This window comes from Canis lupus, chromosome 2 (assembly GCF_003254725.2).
Source record: "Canis lupus dingo isolate Sandy chromosome 2, ASM325472v2, whole genome shotgun sequence".
Classification (NCBI taxonomy): domain Eukaryota; kingdom Metazoa; phylum Chordata; class Mammalia; order Carnivora; family Canidae; genus Canis; species Canis lupus.
Genome location: NC_064244.1, coordinates 79,140,100 through 79,166,945, shown reverse-complemented (window position 1 = coordinate 79,166,945; position 26,846 = coordinate 79,140,100). Strand labels below are relative to the sequence as shown.

General features: G+C 54.5%; 1 protein-coding gene across 3 annotated transcripts in view; it reads left to right on the top strand.

Moving 5' to 3' along the window:
• ACTL8 (actin like 8) overlaps positions 1 to 26,846 on the top strand; it is a 64,403-nt gene that overhangs the window by 15,952 nt on the left and 21,605 nt on the right. The window contains exon 1 of one of the 3 annotated variants that reach the window (XM_049106644.1): positions 20,055 to 20,174. The exons of the other annotated variants lie outside the window; for them this stretch is intronic. The gene's annotated coding sequence lies outside the window, so the exon portion shown is untranslated. Of the gene's footprint in view, positions 1 to 20,054; positions 20,175 to 26,846 lie in introns of those variants that run through there. 3 annotated transcript variants of the gene reach the window in all.

Below are 26,846 nucleotides of genomic sequence, written 5' to 3'. Positions count from 1 at the left end.
GTGATGTGCACAGGGCCAGCATTGCCCCCATTTACCCGGCGTGTGAGCTGGGGGGAGAGAGGATGAGCGGGACACTTGGATACACCTGCTGGCTAGGCGGGGAGGCGTGCTCGGTGGTCCTGCATCTGGTCCCCGTCCCAGCTCTGCTGCTTTCGTCTTTTGTGCTCCAGGGTTTAGAGGGTATTTACCCTCTCTGAGCCTCAGTTTCCCCATCTGTAAAGCAGAGGTATATAAAGTGGTACCTGGTGGAAGGTAGGTTTTCAAGCAGTGCTCATTGGTGTCCCCTGGGATCCCGGCCTCCCGTCCCGGGGCTGGTGTGTGGCCCAGGAGGGTCAGGAAGGAGCCTGGCCTCTGCGATGTGGCTTGGCCACGGGCAGTTTGCAGTAGGGGAGCCCTCTCCTGAACCCGTGGTGCCGGCATCTCCGGGGAGGAAGAGTCTGGGCTGCCCATGGGCCGGGGACCTTCTCCACCGAGATAGAGAGACATCCATGCTGGTCAGGGAGTCGTTGCCCTGGGAATGACGTCCAGAAGGCCCAGAAAGCAGAGTGAGCTCTCTCTGCACCTGTGGGGCTACTGTACTCTGGGGCCCGGGGCAGGGACGGTGCCAGGGACAGTAACTGGGAGAATAGGGCAGCCCAGGGTCACACCTCCCCCCTTGCCCCTGCTCTGTGTGCTGGGCCCTCTGTGCGAGTGACTTGCACGGGGCACCCCATGAATCCTCACAGCCACCCCAGGAGAGGGCATGCAACTGCTACCCCACTTTATGGATGAGCAGCCTGAGGCTCAGAGCCCAGATCACCTGTCCGAGGCCCCAGAGGAGGAAGCTGGGTCTGACTGCAAGAGCCTCACCCCCCAACCCAACATCCCCATCCCCTGCCCCCTTTCAGCCAGCACTGGAGTCCACGCTGTGTGGGGTAAGCCCCAATAAGGAGAGTAGCCAACATTTTGGGGGTGGTTACTCCGCCCCAGGCCCTGTTCCAGGTCGCAGTGTAAAACAGCAGGTGCCCCCTTAGGTTTTTAAATTTTGTAATCCTTACAACCTCTCTATGAGCTATTCCCATTTCACAGGCAAGAAAACGAGGCGCAGAGAGGTTACACAATGTGCTTGAGGTCACAGAGCTAAACTGTAGAGCTAGGATCTGAACTCGGGAACTTTTAACTCCGAAGCCTGTTCTCACTCTGTCCTCTTGCCTCGGACTTGACCACAAAGCGCTCTGCATAGTATCAGACACAGAACAGATGTGCAACAAACACGGAAATCCAAGGCCAGGGGGCCAGCGTGACTTAGTGAGGGGATTGGCGAGTCTGGAATCACTCTGGACTTGACGTTCCCTTCTGTGCAATGGGGACGTGATCCTCCCAGCACCCTTGCCTTGTAGTGTGGTTCGCGTGTGTGAGGCTTTTGCGTGTGAGCAACAGCCCCTTCTATCACCCGACAGTACGTGTGCCTGTCGATATTGCTCAATAAAATCCCCCAGGCTTGTGGGAAGATGGGGTTAGGTACCGCAGTCACGCACTTTGTCAGGGACACACACACTGAAGGGTGGCCGAGTGCTCTCTGTGTTTAAGGCTAAGAAATACACACCTACTAAAAAGACCTGAAGTGTGCACGTGGGAGTTACGCTCCCCCTACCTGCTGGCTGCCTGCCCGGTTCCTGCACCTGCTGCCCTGTGACCCAGAAGAAGAAAAGAGACGTAAAGAGAGTAAAAGTCTGGTGGGTGGAGAGAAAAAAAAAAAAATATATATATATAGAATAGGCTGGAGGTGGGGGTGGCAGAGGGGAATAGGGTGGGGGGTTAGGTTGCTGGTGCAGTGGCAGGAGGGAAAGTCCTGGGACACAGGGTGGAGCGTTGTGACAGCGGGTGCAGGTGGGGGGGGGCCATCGTCCTAGGTGGCGGGTGTGCTTCGAGGGTCCCTTGGCTGCCCGGCCCGGCCCGGCCGCTGTGGTTTTCTGTGCACCCGCCGTTTCTGTTCCTGCAGTGCTCACACTGTTCCCTGAGGAAGGGATCCCAGCAGAGTGTGTTTGCAATTTCAAAGCCCGTGTGACAGCAGGATGGACTCCACTGGGGAAGGTCAGGGGTCAGGAGGGGGGGCAGGGTCCTTTCTAAACAGGGGCTCCTTCTTGTAGGGTTGGCCTCACCCTGGGAGATGGGCTTATGCCCTGCAGTGTGGTGGCTAGGGTGGCCTCTGGGGCCTGGGTGAAGCTGCACCTTCTCTGAGGCCTGTCCCCCTTGCTGAGCCCCCCAAGCTGGTCTTTTAGAATCTCAAGGCACCGCCCGGGGCGCTATTATGAGCCCCGCTCCCATGCACTCCCATGCATCTGCAGCCGCCTGGGCTGTCTGCTGCTTGGCCTTGGCCTTAGGTCCCAAATGCTCCGCTGCGGGAGCCCAGGGGGCCTTTGTGCGGCCAGACCTGGGGGGGTCTGAGAATCCGCTTTCCTTTGCAGTCGCGCCCACGGCGGGGCCTCCCTGGGAGTAATGAGGTCTTGTGTGGGGCTCCTCCTTGGAGTAAAGAGAGAGAGTGAGGGGGGGAAATAAAGATTGCCTGGAATTTATTAGTCTAATTACATTTTCCTAATGTGGTTGACCCCCGCTCACAGCAGGGCTCTTATCAAAGCCGCAATCACGCCAACATTATTGGAGTTTTAATAAGAGTCAATTGGTTATTGTCCTTGCTGCGTCGGACACTGTAGACGTAATCCCCGGAGCCCCTCGGGGAGGCAGGGAGCGCGCTTTCTTTGCCGCAATATTATTTACATTAATAACACGGATTAGGGGCTTGTTTTATGTGTTTAGGAGACGCGGAGGCTTTCTTTGTTCGGGCGGCTCCGGGCCACCAGCTGAGCGCCCCACACGGGCTTGCAAGTCAGGGGAGCACTGGGCTGGGAGCCGGGGTCAGCGCCCACCCCACCTTGCTGCGTGCGCTCGGGCAAGCCGCCTCGCCTCTCCGGTCCCTCCTGTTGTGGTCACGTCGGAGGGGTGACAAGGCCCGGGAAGCGCTTGCTTCCTTGTGGAAGCGTCACACGGCTATGTGGCTTTGGCGCCCTTCTTGGCCTCTCTGCACTCGAGTCCCCCGACACCGCCCCCCCCCCCCCCCCCCCCGTCTATAAAGTGGGGGTGGGGTTAGCGAGAGGATTCACTGAGGGGATCCCTGCAAAGTGCACAGGGCAGGGCCCGGCCCGTGCCGACAGACGCTGCTTACCGTGGGGTGGACAGGACGTCAGGGGGCCCCGCTTTCTACTTTATAAGGCGGGGGACCTGATGCCACCTCCGCAGGGTCCCTTCGAGGGTACTGCGAGCTGCCTGGTCCACGGCTGCGTCCTCAGGGCCAGACGTGGCGCCTGGCACGTAGTAGGTGCTCCGTGAGTATCACATGAACGCCTCTGCCCGCGGGGGGCTTGTGGCACGCAGATGGCGCTACGCAGGACAGGGGTAAATACAGCAAGGAATGGGGATAGGGAGACTGCAGAATAGTCAGGGAGGTTTGCAATTTCAACTCCCCAGGGGCCAAGGAAGGCCCACGGACGGGAAAGTGCCGTCCGAGTAGAGACCCTAAGGCGGTGAAGGAGCAAGCCGGGCCGCTGTCCAGGGGACGGTGTTCCAGCAGCAGGAACAGCAAGTGCAAAGGCCCTGAGGTAGGTGCATGGCTGGAGTGTTTGAGGAACAGCAGGGAGCTCGAGGTCCTGGGGTCCCTGAGCAGGGGGGATAGAGGGTGAGGCCAGAGCCACCCTGTTCCGACATCCGCTGAGGGCACCAGGCTCTAGGCCAGATGGAGGCAGCTGGGGGGAAGCTGAGGGAGACCGTCTTTGGTGTCTCGGTGCCACTGTCTATGTCCCCTCTCACTTATTTGGGTGCATCTGCCTCCCCCTGGGACATGGCCTGTAGGCCTCCTCAGGTCCTGTTCCTGGGCAGGGCGCCTGGCCCGGGAGCCTGGCCGTAAGGTGCGAGGCCTGGAGGTTCCTGGGAGGTGCTTCTCTCTGAAGTCGGGGGGGCGGCCCTGCTGGCTCCTCAGAGGTGACCTGTCAGGTCAGAGCGGAGTTAAGTCTGACTCTCAAAATACGGGGGTCACACTGAGGCCAGAAGGGCAGGCAGCGGCCAAGGCCCCCCCCAAGTAGGGTAGAGACTGGGGACTGACATCAGGGAGGAGGTCTGGGGCCCAAGGTGTCCAGGTGGACGGGGCAGGAATGGGGGTCCTGGGAGAAGCTGACAGAGGCTGCCCCCGCCCACCCTGTGGGCCCCTGTCCACCTTGTGGGCCCCTGTCCACCCTGTGGGACCCTGTCCACCCATGGATCCCCGCCCACCCAGGGATCCCCTCCCACCCATGGACCCCCATCCACCCTGTGGACCCCTGCCCACCCCATGTGTACCCCTGTCCACCCCTTGGATTGGCTTCCGTGGCCTGACTTAGCTCTGCCTGGTGGTGGAGGAAAGAGTTGGCTCTGGGGATGAGAGTGACCGAGGGGGTCATTACAAGCCCTGGACTGGGGAGGCAGGAGGTTCTAGAGGGAAGTTGATAGGTGCCAGAGGCCTGCAGGTGCCGCTGGCCAGGGCTGTGCCATCAGGTGGACGCAGAGGTGACATCCAAAGGGAAACCTCTGCAGGCCTGGACCGGGGGTATGTGCTGTTTGCTGCTGAGGTCACCCACCCCAGTGAGAGCTAAATCTGAGGGCCAGCTGGGCCCTCATCCTGATGCAACACCAAAGGTACAGCCTCCATCTCCGGCTTGCCTCGGTTCCACGTCTCTGTTTATGCCTGGAGCTCCCTGAGGCTTCTCCCTTCCTCTCCCTTCCTCCTTCCTTCCTGACACTCACCCGTGCCCGGTGCCCTCAGTCTGGTGGGTGGACAGACCAGGGCTCATGCACCCAGCGTGGTCGCGGAGGGGAGGTCTTAGAGCTAGGAGAGGAGATATCAGGGGGCAGGGAGAATCAAGGAGGGCTTCCTGGAGGAGGCGTCACTCCATGAATGACTGGAAGAGGAGCATGGGAGTCTAAGGTGCCTGGAGCGGGCGGCCGGGCTCATGTGCTGGTTCTGAGCTCTTCTTGCTCCTGTTCTGGACCCTTCTGCTTCCCTTGGTGCACGGGCAGCTCCTGGAGGTGGGAGGGAGGCTCCCTGCGAACCCCCACTCCTGGGGGCTTGGGCAGCTGCGTTCTCCTGAGCCCACTCGGCTTCCCTTCCACGCTCCCCGCTCCGCTTGTCCCCTTGTCCCTGTCCCTGTGCCCCTGTCCCTGCCGCATGTCCCTGCCGGCCTCATATTCCCTCCCAGGCACCCAGTGCCATCTGCAAGCTTGACAGTCTCACCTACGTTCTTCCGCTCAGCTCCCTTGAAAGGATTTTAAAATAAGATTGGTTCTAGCACCAGTCCCTGGGTGGCCTCACTCTTGAGGCTTTTCCTTCCAGAGGGACCTATCTGTCCTTTTCCTTTGCTTTCTATTCCTAAGTCGGGAACTCACTGACTTAGAGCAAGCAAGCCCAGCTCCTTAAAAAAAAAAAAAGAAAGAAAGAAAGAAAGAAAAAGCAAATACGGTGCATGTTGTGCTGGGTCAGAACTTTCAGGAAATCTAAGCTACCGCGTCCTGGTTCTCCAGGAACCTCTTGGCCTCTCCAGAGCACCGACCGGTTGTTTACATCCTAGTCCCCCACCCCCCGCCCCCCAAGTGACTTCTGTGTGCCCAGCATCCCTTGCTCCGTAAAATGCCTCTTGAAATTCGTGATCCCCGGGCCCTCGGCATGCGGCGTTCCTGCTCCTCAGCGTGTCCTGATTCTTTCACTGATGCCACCAGATAAACGCGCACCCGGAGGTGGAAGGCGGCCCCGTGTCGAGATCCTTGGCCGGCGACAGCAGGTGCGGGGAGGCGCTCTCGCCCCGGGCACCAGCCCTGATAGGCAGCCGTGGGCAGCCGGAGTGGGGCGCCGGGCTGCACTTGGACTCGGTGGGAAGGAATCTGGTGATTGATTAGTGATGTCTGCTGCGACAGCGAGGGAGCAGGGTTGTGGCGTCTGTGCTAGAACATTCCATCTGAGGCCGCCAACTTGCCTCTTGCCTCCCCTCCCCCCCCCCCCCCCCCCCCCCCGCTTGCTGCACCGTGTGCTTGGAAGCTGGCGGAGTGGGTGGAGGTGCCCGCTGGTTGCCTGGAGGGCTGAGTGGGCGACAGGGTGGTCCTACCGGGTCCGGAGAACAGTTAGAACTGCTCCATCTGGAGGCATGTGCTTTTCCAAGGGCACGTGCCTTGCCCACAGCAAGCCAGGACGTGCCCCCTACGCCAAGGTGGGCTGAGGCAGCTCTGGGAGGCTGCGGATGCGCAGGGAGGGCTTATCTGGGCACCAACCTCAAGATTCTAGCTGTGGTGCAGAGGGCTCGCTCTTCCTTCATTGGAGTCTCACTGGGCTGAGGGGCTGCAAGGCTGGAGCATTTTGGGGCCGTACCCTAGGAGGGAGGGGGATGGAGGGGGAGGGACACAGGGCTGGGGTCTCACCAGAATCCATGAAAGGTACCAAGCACAGCTGTTCCCAGGGAGACCCTGAGTCCTTTCCCTTCCTTCCTGCAGGAAAAGTAGAAGGGACGTCTGGTTGGCTGGAGGTTTATGGTTGGGTGAGCCTGCCGATTCAGGGAAGGGCCGGTTTCCGGTGAGACAGAAATCCCAAGGGCCCTGGGATCTTCCAAAGCAGAGGAGTGGGAGAAAGAGCAGCATGCTTGAGGCCTGGTGTGCATTCTGGGCACAGAACTGTGCTGTGGGTTTGTTGTGGGGCTTTAGGCAAGTTGCTTCCCTATTCCGTGCCCATGTTCTCGGTACAAGGAAGGGGGATGACTGGTCTTTTCTTGTCTAACTGTGGAAATGGGCTGTCCTGGGAGCCACCGTGTGTCTGAGGAGCCTTGGGCAGGGAGCGTCTGAGGGTCGAAGGCACCCCAGGGCTGTGCGTCTGGGGCCCCCCTCCCGGGTCCTGCTCGTGCATGCGGTGGCACGTGGGCCGCCCTAGAAGACGTGCTGGTGTACGATGATAGGGGGCCTGCTGACCGCTGCCTCCTCGGGGCCGGGAGAAGCTGGGTGTGTTTCCAGCCCTGGCTGTAGACCCACCTCTTCCCAGGGCTGGTTGTGTGAGTGGTGGGGTGGCCTCAAGGAGCGCCTCCAGTCGCTCCCCATCCCCGGTGCTCCGTTCCCTGCCTCTCCAGCCCCAACACGCTCTGAGATGCCAGCCACGCTGAATGGTTCCATGCAGGGCGTCCTGTGGGATTCCTCCTCTGGGCATCTGCACCTGCTGACCCCTCTCATGGATCCGTTTCCTTCCTCTGCCCTCTCTCCTCCTTCAACGTCAGCCTGGGTGGATCTCTGCGGAAAGTGGTCTCTGCCTGTGCCCTGTGCCCTGTGCCCTGCACCTGGCTGGCGTCAGAGGCAGGCCCAGACCATCCCTCCTGCCCTGCACCGCACCTGTCGTGTCCATTAAATTCTTTGCCAAGCTCTCTGGGCTTGACTGCTGAGTCCACTTGTGAGTTCAGGAACATCCCATGTACCTTCTGCCCTGATTCCTCATCGTCACATCCTTAGAAGGAAATTGTACTGTGCTAGTCAGGCTAGGCCGGGCTGTGCTGCACTAACGAATATGTCTTGAAATCTCAGTGGCTTAAAACAGGCAAGTCTAGCTCTTGCCCATGCAGAGTCTGAGATGAGGGGGGCGTCTCTCCAGGATGGCTCCCTTCTACGTCGTGACTCCACTCCAGGGTGGATCTGTGGCTCCCCCACCTTTCTGTGGGGCCCCCATGGTTACTGCTAGAGGGGCAGCCCATGGAGATGGACCCTATGCCTTTTATTTTTTTATTGTTTTAAAAGATTTTATTTATTTATTTATTCATGAGAGACACACAGAGAGAATCAGAGGCACAGGCAGAGAGAGAAGCAGGCTCCATGCAGGGAACCCGATGTGGGACTCGATCCCAGGACCCCGAGATCACACCTTGAGCCAAAGGCAGATGCTCAACTGCTGAGCCACCCAGATGCCCCTTAATTTAAAAAAAAAAAAAAAGATTTTATTTATTTATTTATTTGAGAGGGGCAGAGGGAGAGAATCTCAAGCAGACTCCCCACTGAGCGCAGAGCCTAACATGGGACTCAATCTTATGACCCTAAGATCATGACCTGAGCTGAAACCTTTTGAAAAAGGACTAGAACCTCTGGTTTCGAGACTGGCTGTATCCAAGAGGTGGCATCAGCCTGGACGGACCTTGGAATGCCTCCCGGGGGTATTGCAGACAGCAGAACGGAGGTCGGGGAGGGCTGGGTCTCCCCAGAGACACCTCCCAGTCTGCAGGGGGGCCGGAAGCGGACCCCACTTCTCCCACCATCCAGGCACCGTCCTTCCTTCCTTCTCTTTCTGATGCTGCAGCCCGAACTCCTGCTGTCTAATCCCGCTGTGCGATGCAGGCGGGGGTGGGGGTGGCATCGCCCGGGCTCTTGTGAAATTATTTTAAGACCTTGGAAAGAAAATTAGAATTTCAAGCCATCTAGCCCTCTTGAAAGCAGACCGGGGGTGTGTTAGAAGTAATTTAATTTTTACTTTGTTTTATTAATAGGACGTGGGAGGTGAGTGGAGGGTGTGAGATGTGGCGGAGGGTGCTGGCTGCCGAGCCTGGCTTGATGGAACTGGTCTCGAATCCGGAATGTTGGAGAAAAGTAGGGGTGGGGGTGCCCTGAAGATGAAGGGTGAAGGATGTCCAGGGAGCACACGCACACCTGGGGATTATTGCTCGTACCAAAGAGGCTCTAAACGGGCGTCTCCAGTCTCTCTGGGGTTGGGGGCTGGGTCCATTTCCCAGGGTTGCTGGACAAATGACCACAAACTTGGTGGCTTCAACAATAGGAGGGTATCCTCTCACAGTTCCAGAGGCCAGAAGTATGTATCACTGCAGTGGAATCAGGTGCGGGCAGGGCCACGCTCCCGCCAAAGGCTCTGCAGGGGGATGTAGGTACTGGCTCCCCCTGAGGCTCCATCCCTCCCCTCTCTGCCCCCATCATCCTTCCCATGTGGCTCTGCATCTTCTCTTAGGACACCAGGAACTTATAAGTCATTAGATTTAGGCCCTCCCCGAAACCCAGGATGAGTTCATCTCGGGATCCTTAATGAATTACGTCTACAAAGACCCTATGTCCCAATCAGGTCGTATTCTGAGGTTCTGGGTGAATGTGAATTTTTAGGGGACCCTATTCAGGCTACTACAGAGGCCACCGCTGGGTGGGATTCAGGTAGGCACCCACCACCCAGGTCTGTAACAGGACTCACCTTGTGCATTTCCCCCCCACAAAGACACAGAGCTTGCTCTGATTCGTCAGAGACCCCGAGGTAAGGGACAGCACTCTTGCAGGACACATCGCTGGCAGGTGGGACTGTTCGGGCAGCAGATTGGTCATGGGGAGCCCAGATAGAAGGGGGGACAGGATCTGGAAAACGAGCACCAATGAAGGAGCTGGCTGGAACAAAGAGAAGGTGGGCAGAGGGCTGTTCTGGAGGGTCGCACCTCTCAGGGGTCACAGCCATTTTTTTTTGAGTGGGGAGGGGTAGAGGGAGAGGGAGAAGCAAGTTCCCCACTGAGCGGGGAGCCCGATGTGGGGCTCCATCCCAGGACCTGGGATCATGATCTGAGCCGAAGGCAGATGCTTAACCGACTGAGTCACCCAGGTGCCCTAGCCATCTTTAAGAATATAAAATCTGGGCAGCCCCGGTGGCTCAGCGGTTAAGCACCTGCCTTTGGCCCAATTGGGCATGATCCTGGAGATCCGGGATCGAGTCCCACATCGGGCTTCCTGCATGAAACCTGCTTCTCCCTCTGCCTGTGTCTCTGCCTCTCTCTCTCTGGGTCTCTCACGAATAAATAAATAAAATCTTAAAAAAAAAAGAATATAAAATCTTCCAGATTCTTCCCCAGAAAAATGTGCATTATGAACACACACACCTTTGGTGGACAACTCTGGGGGCATGTGCCTCCTGTGTCCCCAAAGCCCGCCTCTGGACCCCCAGAGGCTCCAGTTGGTACCCCTGCCAGAAGAGAAGGATTTCAGAAATACAAATGGGAAGAAATAGCTGGAAACGCCGTGGATGGCGCCGTGGATGGCGCCCAAGGTTTGGCTCGGATGCGGCACTTAGGCGGGGCTGGAGCTGCTGCATCTGCTTCTGGTATGAGGATTACAAGAGATCATGCGGGTGAAAGTGCGCCCTGGTTGTGAAAGCTAAGGTACTTACTTCGTCTTTTTTTTTTTTTTTCCATTATTATTAAACTGTACAAAGCAGTATCTGTTCGTGGGAGAGAAAATGAGGAATGCAGATAAGCAAAAGGGAAAAATCCCTTTAATCTCCTTACGCAGACGGCCACGGTGACCGCCTCGATCTATGACCTTCTGAACCTTCTCCTCCGTATTTTACTTGACACGAAAGGGATGATCATACACGAAACAGTGAAGCTCACATTTTAACCTAAAGTGTTTAATACCTTCTCGTGCGCAGAAGCGCTCACGAAGCGTCTGTGCTGGCTGCACGGAGGCCGGTCGTGCGGAAGCTCCCTAACTTAACCAATCTTCTGTGTTTTGGACAAAGGGCCGTTTCCTTTCCTTCTTTGTAAACAATTGTGCTGCGGACATCCTTGCCGCTCCTGCTGTACACCTGCTGTCCTCCTTCCGTGGGGGGAGTGTGTCGTACAGCCTAAGGCGCAGAGCCTTCCGCTGATGCCAGGCTTGGGCCTCGGGTGCGGGGCGCCTGGAGCGGAGGGTGATGCACCTGCTTTCGTGCTTTCCTGTGATCCTGGCTGGGTCCCGGTGTCAGATGATGCCCGGGGCTCTCTGTGAAGGTGGAGCTCGTTAGTGAAGACATTCACTACTTCATGCTGCGCCCTGGACTGAATTGGCTTGGAATTGAGGGGAAGGAATCCTGCTCCTCTGCCCATCGGCTCTCTGCAGCCCCTGCACCCCTGGCCCTCGGACGTGTCCTAGAGATGAGCTCTCTGTCTCTGGTGAGCTCCAGGGGAACCCAGAATTGCACAGCCATGACCCGGAGGTGTTATCTCCTGGGGGCCGCGGCGGGCAAGTGTTCACCTCCGTTCTAAGAGGAGCCCTGTTTTCTGGGGGAAGCATCTCTCAGGCCCCGCTGGCCTGGAATTCTGGAATGACAAAGCTCTTGGCCTGGGCTGGTCCAAGGAGATGATGTCCTGGCCCGTCGGCTGGAGCTTGGGGTGTCTGCGGCAGGCCCGGGTCCCCCTGTGGGTCTGAAGAGGGGTCTGTCCTCCACCAATCAGCCTGCCTGCCTCTAACTGTGCAGACGGGTCAAACGCTGAACGTGTCAGGACCTGTTGTCCTTGATATGGGGAGGTGGCCCCCTACTTACGTGTCTCATAAGGGACCCTAGAAAATTGGTTCTATTGACCCCTGCGGGTGAAGAAAAGGTACCATGTGTTTGGAAGAATGAGTTTAAAAACCTGTTTCCCCAGGAGTTGTTACTATTCAGAAATTAGACTTTTGTTCTTGTCTGAAGTTTTAAAAAGATTTATTTATTTATTTTAGGGGGAGGAGGGGCAGAGAGAGAGAGAGAGACAGAGAGAGAATCTCGAGTAGACTCTTCCCTGCGCATGGAGCCCAATGAGGGGCTCTATCCCATCACCTTGAGATCACGACCTGAGCCAAAATCAAAAGTTGGATGCTCAACCGACTGAGCCACCCCAGCGCCCCTCTGTCGGCATTATTTTGACAAAGTATAGAACAATAGCAAAGAGTCGGCACCTCCCCTGTCCTGCCGGGCACACATTAGCTGATTTACTCCCCAGGAGACAGGCACCATGCTTCTTCCCATTTTATGGACGGGAAAGCTGAGGCCCAGAGGAGCCGTGTGGTGTGTTACAAGAGTGTGGGCTGTGGAGTTAGAGGGGATGCAGCCCGGTGTGAGCGACCTGCTGGCTGTGTGACCTCTGAACCTGTTCTCTCATCTGCGAAGTGGAGGTAATCCCTGCACTCGGGGTGTGTGTGTGTGTGTGTGGGGTCCTGTCCGTTCCATGGCAGCGCTGGCCCTGAGGGCTCAGTGTGTGCAGCAAACATGGGGCCGGGCAGGCTCACTGGAAAGGTCTTGTTGATTGTGGATGAGAGGATCTGCACGGGCCCCTTCCGTTCCAGGGGGCGGTGAAAGCACCCATCCCGCAGGTTGTCACGGGCGTAGTTGGGAGCTCGAACATCCCCGTCCTCACCTCCTTCCTGGTCCTTCGGGCTCTCAGATATCAGACCCCTCCTGCGCCGGGATGCCTGCAGGGTCCTTGGCCCTGATACTCCAGGGCCCCAGACACCTTTTGCGGGTTCGGATCTCCATTCTTTATCCCAATGGCCACGTCTTAGGGTTCTTGGTATGTTCTTCTCAACTCAACCTTTTCTTTTCTTTTTTTTTCTTAAGATTTTATTTATTTATTCATGAGACACAGAGAGAGGGAGGCAGAGACACAGGCAGAGGGGGAAGCAGGCTCCATGCAGGGAGCCCGATGCGGGACTCGATCCCAGGACCCTGGGATCACGCCCTGAGCCAAAGGCAGACGCTCAACCGCTGAGCCTCCCAGGTGCCCCTAAACCTTTTATTTCTTAATTTGACGAGCATATTTGTTTTCTCTTGCTGCTTACCACATTACGACAGACGTCGAAGCAGAAGCAGCACACGTTTACTATCTCACCATTTTTGCGGGCCTGGGGCCACACAGCTGGGCTGTGCCCTCCGCTCCAGGATCGGACAAGGCTGCGGTCAAAGTGTGGGCTGGGCTGTGTGCTCAGTGGGAAGCTCCATCAGGGAAGCATCTCCTCCAGGCTCACTCAGGCTGTTGACAGCATTCATTTCCCTGTGGCTGTGTGACCCAGGACATACGCTGTCTCCTGGCTGGTGGCCGGGACTGTGCTCGGGCTCTGTCGGCCACCACCGGCTCCTAGCGGCTGCACACTGACCTCTGCCTCGTGGCTCTCTCTGGAGGCAGCTGGCGACACAGCGGATTACTTCTTCAAGGCCGGCAGCAGGGCCTCTGTCTTCAGCCTTCGAGGGCAGAGTCTCAGGGAGTGGAACAGGATCGTAGGGAGTCCCATCACCTTTGCAGTGTTTTGTTGGGTGGAAGCAAGCCACGGGCCCCACCCCCGTGCAAGGGTGGGGGGGATTATACAACGACGTAGATCGTCAGGGTCACCTTCAGGCTTGTCTGCCACAATGAGCTTAATAAGCTTATTTAAATTGTATAAAATAAGAGTAATTAGCTCAAAGCACTTCTCTCCTCGGAGTGAAGAATATATAATCCGTTTTGGCTATCAGATCTGTTTTGCTTTGTAGTCGTGGGCTGTGTTCTGGAGCATTACGGGTGCCAGCAAAATAAGGTGTTTAGCTTCTTATTTTGAAACGTTTTTTTTTCCTTTTTTTTTTCTTTCTTTTTTTTTTTTTTTTTGTTGCCTGAATTATGTGAGGCGGGAAGAAGAGTGAAAGATTCAAAGTGCGCACGAGGTCAAGGGTGATAAAGGAGGGAGAGGAACATGTATGTGGGCTTCCTCTGCATATACCTGTCAGTGTCCTTTTTATTTTATTATTTTTCTTTTATTTATTTACTTTCTAGAGAGGGAGCATGAGCGGGGTGAGGGGAAGGGCAGAGATAGGGGGAGAGAGAGAATTTTCAGCAGACCCCCCCCCTGAGTACGGAGCTTGATGTAGGGGTGGATCGCATGACCCTGAGATCACGACCTGAGCCAAAACCAAGAGTCGGATGCTTAACCCGTGGAGCCACCAGGTGCCCCTATGTCAACGCCTTTCTAGGCAGTTTTATAGAAATGCATGACTCTTATACATTTTAGTATACTTTTCCTGCAGTGTGTTTATCCCCTAACCCTCCTTCAGTGACATCATCCCCTCCCACCCCCACTCTGAGACCCTCTAGTAGATCTTTTCATATTTTCCCCACATTCTTAGAGTCACACACAGACCTATGTTGATGTTTTCCCATTCCTGAGTCATCTCTCTTTCACCCGTGCCCTGCGGAAGCCCTGCCCCTATGGAAACAGCTAGAGCTGTAGTTCTAGCACATTCTTTTTAACGACCATATAGTATTCCAGAGTGCGGATGTACCGTCATTGACCAGCCATTCCCCGGTCGGATGTTGTTCCTCGTCCATTTGTTACCGTCATCAGCGGCATGAGGATAAACCTCCGTGCACACCTACATCCTTAGGCGAATCCTTAGATTTTATTTCTCCGGGGTATGATTCCAGGAGTCGAATCCTGCAATGGGCCGGAAGGTTTATGTGCTTTTAATTTTAATAGCCGTCTCCGGCTTGATTTCCCCGGAGGCCTAACAGGTCACGTTTATAAACCCTAGAAGTGTGAGACCTGTCCTTTCCCTGTACCCTGCCAGCAAGAGTCATTGCTGGTCCAGTTAGTTTTGGCCACGTTGAGAGGTATCAAGTGAAATCGCATCCTTAACGTTGAACTTGCATCTCCCCGACCAGCCGCGGGTCCGAGCAGCTCTGGATCTGTTTGGCTCCTTGGACGCTGTCGCCTGTGAATGAGCTCTGAGAACCGTGCACCTGTTCATTTGTCCGGAGCATCATTCGTCCCCGCCTCGTGGGCCTTTCAGCCTTCTGCACCGTGTAGATACGGAGCCTCTTCTGGCCTCTGCAGAGCGGTCCCCTTGCCCAAGATCCTCCGCCGTCTCTTACCTGTTCGTGGCTCTGAATTGTGATGTGGTTAGAAATTCCCACCTTTTCTTCCGTGGTTGCTGGGTCTCCGCAGTTAGAAGGCTTTCTCGCCCTTGCCTGTTCGCGTTACTTTTGCCACAACTCAGTCTAACCGACGTTTGCCACGCCGTAGGACCTGTGCCAGGCCCTGGGCCAGACACCCGAGACGTGGGACCAATAAGAAGCGGTCCCACCCTCGGGGAGCTCAGAGGAGACCATTATAACCAGCGCGGCAGGGAGCAGGTGGCCGTGGTCAGGGGGCTAGTCAGGACACAGCCACGGGGGTGTCAAGGCCGAACCCCTGAGCACAGAAAAAAATGTGGCCTGGGAGGTCGCTGCTGGCCACGGGCATCCTCACCCACGTACCCCCTGCAAGTCGTGGGGCTGCCTGCGTCGGGGGTGCCGGCTGATTTGTCCCGGTGAGGCTAGGGGGTCGGGTCAGTGGAGTTCCCGGAGGCAGACAGCTGCAGGGAGGGGCGGCAGGCTTGTCCTCCTGAGGAGTCCCCACCTGGGCCATAGGGAGAGATGAGGGGGCCGGGGGCAGGGGGCCCCCAGAGCTGATGCGCCCTGGCAGCGGTGCCCCTGTGGGGGGAAGGGAGGCGAGCGGCGGGCCACCTCCAGGCTGCGGGCAGCTCTCGACCAGTGGCCACCAGAGTGGGCTCCGTGGGTCCCCAGGAGGGTGTGGAAAGCTGTGGAGCACCTGTGACAGCAGCAGAACCTCACGTCCTCCGCTAAGGTCCTGTTTTGGTGTGTGTTCACCGAAGACCACGAAGTCAGGGAGGCAGCGCGCATTTATAATGATCAACAAACGCCTCCTGGGACGTGTGCACACTGAGGAGTTGGGAGACCATGGATCCCAGGGCACAAGCAATGCCAGCCCCCCCCACCCCGGGAGGGCGAGGACCTGTGTCAAGGGAGGCAGGGACGCTGGTGCGGGTGGCGCGGCCCAGGCAGGGTGGTCGCCGGGCGGGAGTGACTGCCCCCATGCTCCTAGACGCACCGGGGCCTCCTCCCACGTCCCCCCGTGGAGCAGCCCCTTCCGGTCCCACTTAGCTTTTATTTCAGCCTCTTTCATTCCCTTTAGAAAATACTTAATAATGTGTAGTTACTTCGTCTGTTTAACCTACCGCCTGTTTCGCCCTCGGACTGTAAGGTCCCCGGGGGCAGGGGCTGGACGTCTCCTGCACTGGACTCTCCCCAGCACCCAGGACGGCGCCTGCACAGGATCGGCGCTGCCACCTGGCCCCTGCGCAGTCGGTGCACGCGGGAGCACATTCTAGGTGTCTTCCAGGCCCCACGGCGGGAGACGTCGTTTTGTAGGTGGGAAACTTGGATTCAGAGAGGCTGAGTAATTTGCTCGAAGTCCCACAGCCAGTGGGGTACGGGCGCCAACATTTTCTGAGTGCCCGCCACGTAGATGTCTGGACTCCCTGTACCTCGATGCTCCCTATTGGCTGCGAAAAGCGAACCGAGGCTCAGGAGTGGCAAGGGACTTGCCGGAGGCCACTCAGCTAGGAGATGGAGGAGCTGGGATTTGAACCCAGGTCCACGTGGGTCCTGAGCACAGTTTCTTTCCAGCGCCTCAGTACCAGTCCCTTCATTCTGGGTTAACTCCGGGGCCCGGTGGTGGCTCCGTCCACAGGGGGCACGTAAGGCCGCTCTCCGCACGGTAGGCTCCCCCGGCAGACACCCCACGGGCAGGGGGCGGCTGGCTCGGGCCACCCGGTGGCGGGTGCTGGTCCACGGCCACCAGGCCCGGCTGATCCGCCTGCCTGACGAGGCGACTGATGTTTTATGCATGGCGCCTAATTTTGCCCTGGCGGTCCCTGGCTATATTTAACACCATTAATCATTATTGTTGGCTCCCAGGGGGATGGATCCCTGATTAGTGTCAGAAGCACATCACACGAGGGAGAGAGGGGGAAAAAATAAGAGCTCCCCCCTCCGCCCGGTTCTTCCTAACTGGAGCTGGGATGCGTGTTCGCCGCGCCCTCCTCTCCGCCATCTGGGGGGTGCGTGACTCCCACACCTCCAGCCCTGGGCCTGCCCCCCACCGCGGGCCCCCTCAGCGCCCCCTCCTCTTTGCATCAGGGACTGGGCGGCTCAGCCAAGCGAGGACCGCTGCTGCCTCAGTCTGAGTGCAAGGAAGGGCCCCCTGAGCACTTATTAGGCTCCTACTGTAGGCAGATGTCCCCGCCCAGTGCCTTAGAAGACGGGAGACACCAGGGAAGAGAAAGTGAGGACTGAGGACCCTGTCCTGCCATCACTAGTCACCTAGGTGGCGGCAGCCTAAAGGTCAAGGAGAGTCAAACAGAGGTCAGCAGAGGGCGGGGGGAGGGGAGACGCACCCAAGGGACAGGTGCCACCAGAGGACTCCGTGTCTTCTGCTGTAGGAATGTTCAAATCCAGCAGCTTCCCTGGAGAGGGGCTGGCCCTGAGGGGTCCCCAGTTGGGGGGAGGCTTGCAGTGGCCGACTGGGGCTCTCTCACCCTGGTGTGCGCGACGCATGTGACCACCTGCCGTGTGCACAGACCCTGTGCAAAGGTCTCTATCTGTAGAGTATTATTACTACGTGGGTAAAGACCGGAAACGGTTTTGATTTTTCCACTGGTTGCCTTTAACAGGATTTCTTGGAATTCTCCTTTCTTGGACCTTAATGTCTTCAGGCAGTTTTCAGTATTTTCTGGCCCCTTCCCGTTATAGAACATGGTCCAATCTGTATTAGGACCTCAGCTCTTCTATCCCGTCTAAAGCTCTCTACTCAACAACCACCCCCAAGCTTCCCCAGGTCCTCAGGAGGGGCAGAGGGTGGGGGGCTCACTCCTGAGTGGACTGGGCAGGTGGCAGAGGGTGGGGGGCTTCTACTCTGTGCATTCTGGGGGTCCTGCTGCTCTGATGGCACCTCCAGGTTCCTGCTTTTTGATAAAGCTCCCATCTCTGCGTGCATCACCTCTCCATGGCCAACACTCTGTTCTCTGTGAGGCCGACCTTCTGTGCACAATATGTGGGGGGAGAGTCGGTATTTAGGGCTGGTTCTGGTGCCTCCTGGTAAATCCTGGCAGGGGACAAGAGGGGGTAGTCTGACCCCAATTTGGAGCCATAACTTGTCAGTGCCCTATGGACTCTGAGAGTCCTTGACCCTCCTCATCTCTCATTTGGCCGCAGGTGTAATCCCAGGGCAGCCGGAAAAGTCTCATCCACATTGGTTACCTGCAGATTTCTCTTGTTGTCTTCTCAAAACCACCCCATTTGGTTTATGGGATTAGTCCCATCTCAGGTAAGGAAACAGAAGCTCAGAGAGGTGCAGTCCCTTGTCCAAGGCTGCTCAGCAGTGGACAGCAGATGAAATTTGAACCCAGGTCTGGCTGGGGCACCTAGGTGGCTCAGCCTTGGTTTCAGCTCAGGTCATGAACTCAGGGTCGTGAGGTGGAGCCCCGTGTCGGGCTCCATGCTCAGCGTGGAGTGAGCTTGACTCTCTCTCTCTCCCTCTGTCTCTGCCCCTCCCCACCACATGCTCACTCGCTCTCTCTCTCCCTAATAAATAAATCTTTAAAAAATAAAAATGAGACCCTTGCCTGAGAGCCTGGATTACGGAGTCCAGCTCCCTGGACTGGGATCTCAGGTCTGCCGTTTCCTAGCTGTGTGGCCTTGGGCAGAGTGACTTACTTCCTTTGCCCTAGTTTCCTCATCGGTAAAACACAGTTGACAGTGAACAACACCCAGCGTTGTTGGGAGGATTAGATATATTATACCCTAGACTCATTATTCCATTTGCCACCAGGACTGTTGCTGGCATTGTCCACTGACTGCACTGGCCGTTCTAGGTCCCACAGGAGAGGTGGCTTTCAGGCCTCAAAGCCCAGAAAATAGATAGGAAGCAACCAAAACTCACCATAAGTTGTGTTCCCCTCATTGCTTTGGCTGCTAGGAAGCTCAATCAGACGGCTGCCAGTATGTAAGGCCTTCCTGGTCTCATCTTATTTTTTCTACTTTTCTTTTTTTCCTGGAATTTTTTTTTTTAAACGTCATTGTGTCTTACTACCTACTGTATGAAGTTATAGGGCATTTTCCTGGTTGTCACAGACTGATATCGCCATCACAGGGGACGTTGAGGACAATGTAGAGATCCTAGAGACTTGTTCTTGCAGATGGTGCCTAGTCAGGGAAAAGCATATTTGAAAACCAACCACTCTGGTGTGTGAGCAATACTAGAAATTCCCTTTAACCCTTTGAATGCTGAGACAGCAGGACAATGCGCTGATAAGGTCTGCAAAGGGAAGATTACCACGTAGGGCCCTGTGTCAGCTTAAGGTTGTTGCAGAAAAGCCACAGTAGAGGCCTAAGCAAGAGAGAAGTTGATTCACTCCCTCCTTCAGGTAGTGTAGAGGTGGGGTCCGCCCTGGCCTGGCATGTGGCCCCATCTTCTCTCCGTTGCTGCTGTGTGTAGCTTCCATTCTCCAAGTTGCTCATGCTCCCAGATGGTTCCTGGAGCTCGCCAGCAGGTCTGCATTTCAGCCAGCAGAGGAGGAAGGATGAAGAAGGGCACCCTTCCTCCCATGAAGGTCACTACCTAGAAGCTGCAGATAGAACCCCCCCCCCCACCCCACCCCCGGCTCACCAGCTTTAGGGCCATGCCCAGCTTCTAGGGAGGGTTCATCCCTGCCAACCTGGCTTCCTCTGAGCTCCTTTCCTTTGCTGCAAACACTCCAACCACCTCCCAGGGTTCTTAGGAGGATTAAGTAAGAATGTAGTAAAATATAACAGGTGCTCTGCAAATGTAAATTTCCTTCTATTTTTAGGTTTCTCTTCCCTCCTTTACTTGGGAGGAAGAGGGAAGCTTTAGCTACACCAGGAAAGATATAGGAGCAATAAAAAAAAAAAAAAAAAAAAGAGCACTCTTTGGGAGACGATGTTGCAACACACACCAGAACTGCTGGGGGAACAGATTCCCTTTGGCTCCTCACTGCCAGGCTGTAAAGTGGAAACCAAAAAAGCACCGCCAAGGTCCCGGGTTGAGCACTAGAGGTTAGATAGGTGTAGACACAGGGTGTGGAGCCAGTGAGCTGGGAAGGGTGGTACGTGCCCTTTGGTTCCCGAACGCGGCTGTGATTGCCTTTCCGATGTGCATACTGCTTGTGCAGGGCGGGCTGGGTGTGCATGTGTGGCTCTATTCCTCCTTGAGATGAGCTTGGGCAATGCCAGGACTGCCCACGATGCAAACTGGCACGGGGTGCAGCACTGTGCAGCCTCTCATTCCCCTGACACCCGCTTCCTGTGGGGGCTGAGCCCCCAGGAGCCCCTCCGGGGCCTTTAGGAGCTGAGCTGGTGAGTGCGGGAGCCCAGCAGGCAGCTGGCTCTGCGCAGGGGAGGCTGCTGGGCGTGCGGCTCTCCAGGGGTCTCTCACCAGGGCGGAGATGAAGTCAGCAGTGGGGCAGCACATCCTGCAGACCCCAGCTGCCGCGGGTCCTGAGCATGCCCAGACTGACTCAGCAGTGGATGGTTTGGTTCCCTGGAGGGTGAAGGGGGAGGAACCAGAAGTGGCCTGGGTGGGCTTTAACTTGATGGGGATGGCTGTGTGTGTGTGTGTGTGTGTGTGCGCAGATCCTGGCACAAGAGATGCTAGAACTTTCCAACCTCCAGGCGCACACAGCCACCATGTGGCTGGCCCAGGATTCAAATCCCAGATGCACTTGGCTTCACACACGGATGGTGTGCTTCTTGACCTTGTCTCCTAAATTCTTCCAGGTGGACCCTTCTGCAGCTGATAAGATGCTCTAGATTTAGCCTACTGGGCACGGAGGTTTAGGTGCCGCTTTTTGGAGTATTAACTCATGCTCTTAGAGTTCGCTCGCTGGTTTCCAAGGTCAAGGCCCTTCTCTGGTTTCACTTTTTGCAAATCTTTCATTCCCAACCTTGCTGAATTTCCAGAATGAGAGAACTGGCACGTCTCCAGCACCCCAGTGGGAGCCCACCAGCCCTGAGGACCGAGGTTGTGGGGGAGGGGGGCGGAGAGGGGGAGGGGAGCCCATTTTGGCTCCTGCCCAGGTGCCTCTCTGCATGGGCCTCTCCAGATTGCAGCCAAGGGGGGCCTTCCCCAGTAGCCATACTGCAGGCCCCACATGCCCACCACCCAGGCTTAGAGCCCAGGTCGGGGGCACCTGTCTCGAAGAAGCACTTGGTTTAGCAGAAAGAACAAACTTCCAACCAGACTGGGTTGAGACCTGCATCTCTCCTGCCTCGCCAGTGGCCCAGGGCAAGTCCTGTTACGGCACCTCTATGGGCAAGGATGGCTGTGGCCACCTGCCGTCGCCCTGCTGGGATAGGTGCTTGGTACAGTAGCCGTTGGCGTAGTGCTGGGCCCCCTGTCTCTCCTGGGGACCGTGTGCTGGCAGCTGAGTGGGCCCATTCGCTGCCAAACTGACCTAGTGCCACGCTGGCATTTCCTGGGCCGTGTCCCAGGAAAGGAGGGGTCTGAAACCAACCTGTGCAGGAGATGCCACACTACACAGGCTCCCCCGGGGTCTTCCATATGCCAAAGAGCCTTGAGTCTCCAAGAGGGACAAGGTGAGGTAGGGAACAAACCTGTTGGAGAATAGGAGCTTCCTCTCATCCCTTCCATAGAACGCCATGTGGTGCATGGCCCGAGAGAACATTCTGGACACCTGGGGCCTGGGCAGGGGTCTAGCAGCGTTCCCTTCTTGCTGGTTGTCTGTGACCTCTCTGAACCTCAGCGTGCTTATACCTGTGAAGGTGAGAGAGGGACCCCCGCTCCTGGGTAGCTGCGATGGTAGGTAGAGCTGTTCGTACAAACACTCCGAGCATACAGTGGGTGCCCAGCAAACAGGAACTATGATTACCAGCAGAAAGGGGGGTGGGAGGCAAGAAGCCGAGGATTTGGCCCCATGGGAGACAAGGCGGGACCTGGAATAATTTAGAGACCGAAATGCTATCAGATCTGAGCAAGGAGAGGACAGAAAGGGGGCAGTTCCTTCTCCAAAGACGCTTTTTGTGTAGCCAAACCCTGGAGTGGATTCACGGTCCAGCTCATCCCCCACCACGACTTTGCTTTAGGGGCACCTGGGTTCTCTCTGGATCTCAAAGAATTAGCTAATTAGGCCGGTTCTGCCTAGAAGGCAGTTTGTCGGTTTGTAATTCTGTGAAATGTGCAGTGGAGCTAAGCCGCCTTAATCAGCCCTGGCTCTGCCTTCCGCCTCGTCCTAAGCGGCACAGACGTGGTGCTGCAGGATGGAGCCCACGGCCCCGCGTCCCTCCACCCTCGTGCCACCTGCGGGGAAGGCGGGGTGCCCACAGAGCTCACCGACAGGTGGGGGAGCCCCGGCGAACGTGTGTGGTTAGGATAGGCAGCCCCGGGGGGTCTGCAGGGGCAAGGGGACGCTCTGATCCTGGGAGGCAGGACTGGACAGCCTCTTGGTGGGGGTGTGGGCTCTCAGGGGAAGATTAACAGTTTACCTGGGAGGTACCGAGCACAGGAAAGGACATTAAACCAGCAAAAAGGGGCAGAGAGAGAGAGAGAGAGAGAGGGAGAGAGAGAGAGGAGGGGAGGGAGGGAGGGAGGGAGATCGAGATCTGAAAGGCCCATCGAGTTTTCTTGAAGCTCTAGTTTCAAGATTTGTTAGTCTGAGTCGTGCCCTAATTTCTACCAGGACGATTGAATCTCGTGTGATTGCCTTGCACTCATTCCTCACACGCTTTTCACGTGCCAAAACTAGGTTAGCTTTAAAAAAAAAAATCTTCTATTTTTGTTCCCCAGGTAAAGCAAGTTCACATCATCCTACCGTTTGTCTGGTCAAGACCCTTCTCTGGCTTCACTTTTTGCAAATCTTTCATTCCCAACCTTGCGGCCATCCCCTCCCCACCGGGACGCACATGCCTGTTGCCTGTCCTGCGATACGTGTGCATCCATATAAAATATGTAGGCTTTTGTGTTAACTTATGCCACCGGTCTCGTGCTACCGAGGAGCTCGGTTTATCTTCGTTAATCGTTTCAACCCAACGCTCTTGCAAAGTTATGTCTGTGGCCTGGATGTCCAGGGACAGGCCAGCTCTCCATGGATGCGTCCGGGTCTCCGTCTCCCCTTGAGTGGAACCCACATTGGTGGCATCTCCAGTTCTTGCTCCACAAACAAGGCTTCGGGGAATGTCCTCGTAAAGCCCCATCGGAGGCCTGGAGGGGGATGTTTCTCTGGGGGTGCAGACCAAGGAGTGGGGAAGCCCAGGCACCAGGTCGCAGCAGTGGTCCTGCTGGGTTCGCTCCCACAACTGGGGCCGAGAGGTACCCCACCCTGCCTCCCTGTATCCTCCCCTGCCCCTGTCGGTAATTTTTTTTTTTTTCCCCTGTCGGTAATTTTTAGTGTCGCTAAGCTGGTGCATATAGAACACCTCCTTGCTCTACTACGTGTGGTGCGGACCCAGGTGTGGTGGACACCTCTGCATGCTTGCGGGCTGTTTGGATTACCGGCCCCTGAACTGGCCAGTCTTACACTTTGCCCATTCCTCCATTTGTTGGTCTTTTTTTCTCTTGTTGGTTTGTAGGATTTCCTTACTTGTCACTGTTCGACGTTGCTGGGTTCTTCTGGTGTAGTGATATGTATCTGTTAAATGCGTCTGTGCTTTCACGGAACAGGAATCGATCACTTTTATGTTGTTACATCTCTCGCTCCTGTTTTTTTTTTTTTTTCCTGCAGTTGGCCTTAGAAATTGTGTGTATGTGTGTGTGCGTTTTAAAAGCCCTTCCCGATGCCAAGGCCAAAAAGACTCTCCTATGACTTCTCCCTTAGCTTTATAGTGGCACTTTTTAAATTTAGGACTTTGATCCGTCTGGATCCTGTCCTGTGTTCTCCATCTGGCGAGCAGGCCAGTATAAATCAGTCCCACCCCCTGCCCCCAACCACCACATTTTATCCTTTTTCCTCCGGTTTAGGGACCACCTTTATCAGGCTTCACCTTGGCACACAAAGGAGGTTCCCATGTCTGATCTCTCTTAGCTGTCCTGCTGTTCATCTGTTTTTATATGAGCATTATAGCTGTTTTTATTGCCCTACGTCTGGGAGAGTCCTTCCTTTCTCGGAGGCTGGATGGAGCCTTTGTTCTTCTCTTCAGGATGGAGCGATTTTCTTTGTCCAGATTATTTTAGAATTGCTTGATCGAATTCTGGCTGTAATTTTTACTGACATTGCATTAAAATTTCTGGATTAATTTGGGGAGTTAACATCTTAACAATGTTCACATGACATTTAGAATTCCTTTATTATTATTTTTTTCCTTTTTGGTCATTTGATAACTTAAAACTTTTCCTCATCCAATTCCTGGGCATTTGGGTCGATTCTAAAACAGGATATATCTTTTAATTGATGACACGAGTGGTGTCTCTCTTTGGTTATTGCCAGTATAGAAGGATGCTGTTCATTGTTCTGAACATGTTTCCACTCTGGTTGACATTTTTTCTGTCGATGCTGACATTATTATCTTAAATGTGAACAGTGTTAGTTTTTTCTCTCTTCTTCCGATTATTTTATGTTTTATTTATTCTTGTCCGACTGCGTGGGCCAGCACTTTTAGTGCCATATTGAATAGTATAGTAGCAATGACGGCAGGCTCTTTGCCTTATTCCCAATATAAAGAGGAACAGGGCTAAGATTTTCACCTAAGGAAGGATTTGCTGTAGGTTTTATGATGTAGCATTGATCCAGTTGAGGAAATTCTCTTCAATTCCTTGTTGAGTTTTTAAAAATGGATGTTAAATTTGATCAAAGACGTTTTATCAGTCTATTGTTGAAATTCTTGCACTTCTGTGCTAAACACTACTGTCTAAAAGTGATTATAAAGTTTCTATGTGCCAGTGTTATAGGTGCCTTATAGGCATTAACTCAATCCTTGCAAAAGCTCTGAATGAGGCAGTATTTTTTTATCCCTTCCTTGGACGAGACAAAGGAAGACGTAGAGAGGCTAATTAACTTGCCCAGAGTCACACAGCTAATCAGGCCCTATTGTAGCATTTGTAGGGCCAGGGAAAGAGTATAAAAGAATAGTCCTATATCAATTCTAAATATATAGACAATGGAATATTACTAAACCATAAAAAAGAATGAAATCTTGCCCCTTGCAGCAACATGGATGGATCCAGAGAGTATAATGCTAAGTGAAATAAGTCTGAGAAAGACAAATTATCATATGATTTCACTCAATGTGGAATTTAAGAAACAAAGCAAATGAACAAAGAAAAAAAAGAGCCAAACAAATAGTCTTAACTATGGGGGACAAACTGGTGGTTACCAGAGGAGAGGTGGGTGGGAGGGATGTTAAATAGGTGATGAGGATTAAGAGTACATTTATGATGAGGACTGAGAAACGTGTAGAACTGTCAAGTCACTACATTTTACACCTGAAACTAACATAACGCTGTATGTTAGCTATACTTCAATAAAAAAATTGAAAAACTCTTCTAAAACAAGCAAAAAATCCCCTACCCATTTATACCTTAAATTTCATTTCGATTTAAAAATAAAGTTATAAAACAAGTTAACAAACTGTTAAATAAAATATATTCTATCCTCCAGTCTCAGAAATCTACCTTGATAAAGATCAAATCTACAAGATACCAAGATCACCGAATTTAATTATTACCACACATTTCATTATTCTGTTAATAAGCCAGAAGTTTTTGGATGAGTAATGAAGTCATACATAATTCATAAATTACATATTTATTCCACAAAACTGACTTATCTGGCCTCCGATTCAGTGAAATAACTAAATTTTGTTGTAATCAAGGCTTTCCCATAATTTGTGTTCTATTGATAGCAGTGAGATAAGAGATGAAAAAAATAAAACATAATTACGTACGAAGTATACAAAATTAAACTTTTATGAACTATAAATTAAATGTAAAAAGAAAATAAGAAGAATTTCTTAAGCTTTCCAAAGTTTTTCATCTAAAATTCAAAATGGTCTGTAAACATTACAAGGCAAAGTATGCATCAATAAAAATTTTAAATGCAAAATTATTTGAAGACTGAACGTGCCTGTCCTTTGAAGACATGATTCTAGCATTCACTGTCCATGTAGTCGCCAATGTAAATAATTGCCTCTAGACCCAGGTCCATATAAATGTTAAAGGTCATGTGAATTGTTCAATGTTCAGATGTCCCCGAGCTGCCACCCGAGGCGGCTGGGAATGCGGTTCCAGTCCGGCTAATTCACAGGTGCCTCTACTCCCGCAAATGGGAGCCTGCGGGAAGTGAGGAAATAAATGCTCCTTCCTTCTGCGAGAGTCTGTTGCAGGGGAGCTGGGAGGGAGGTTTGAGACAGTGGTTCCTCTTTCCTCTTTGCAAAGTACCTCTGCTGCCCCGTGCCTCCTGCAGCTCAGCGCGGGGGTCCTCTGAGTCCCCAGCCTTTGCACTCCGGTGGCCTCTTCTTGTGTCTGTGATGTTAAGTAGGAGTTTCCGCATGTGCTTCGTCTCTGGGACCCGAATGGCCTTAGTCATGAGAGTGGATGTTGGCTCGTGTGGCCGAATGGCCGAGGATGTGTGTGTGTGTGTGTGTGCGCGCGCGCGCACCCACGTGTGTGGCACATAGTCATCGGGTGTGGAGTCCAGGGCCCTGGGCAGGGTTCAAGGGAGTTACGCAGCTAGTAGCAAGCAGTGGAGGGGTTGGTAAGCTGTGCCACCTGACTGACCCGGCTGTCGGTCTACTGGGTTTCTTTAACTCGACTCTTACCCTGGTTCGCTGACCCTTTATGTCGGGGCTTTATCACTTCTGTTCATAAGTGGATGCGCTTATGGGTTCCCTTGCTCACAGTATCCTTAGTCACTGTGGAATTCAGGTTATACTCAGTTCATAAAAAGAGATCGTGCTTTTCTTTTCTCCTCTGTTCTGTAACGGAGGGATAATCCACTTGGCAGAGCTCACCTCTGTGCTTTCCTCCGTGCTCACCTCGGTGCTCTCTTCTGTGCTCACCTCCGTGCTCACTTCCGTGCTCTCCTCCATGCTCACTTCGATGCTCTCCTCCGTGCTCACCTCTGTGCTCTCCTCTGTGCTCACTTCGGTGCTCTCCTCCATGCTCACCTCTGCTCTCCTCCATGCTCACTTCCGTGCTCTCCTCTGTGCTCTCCTCCG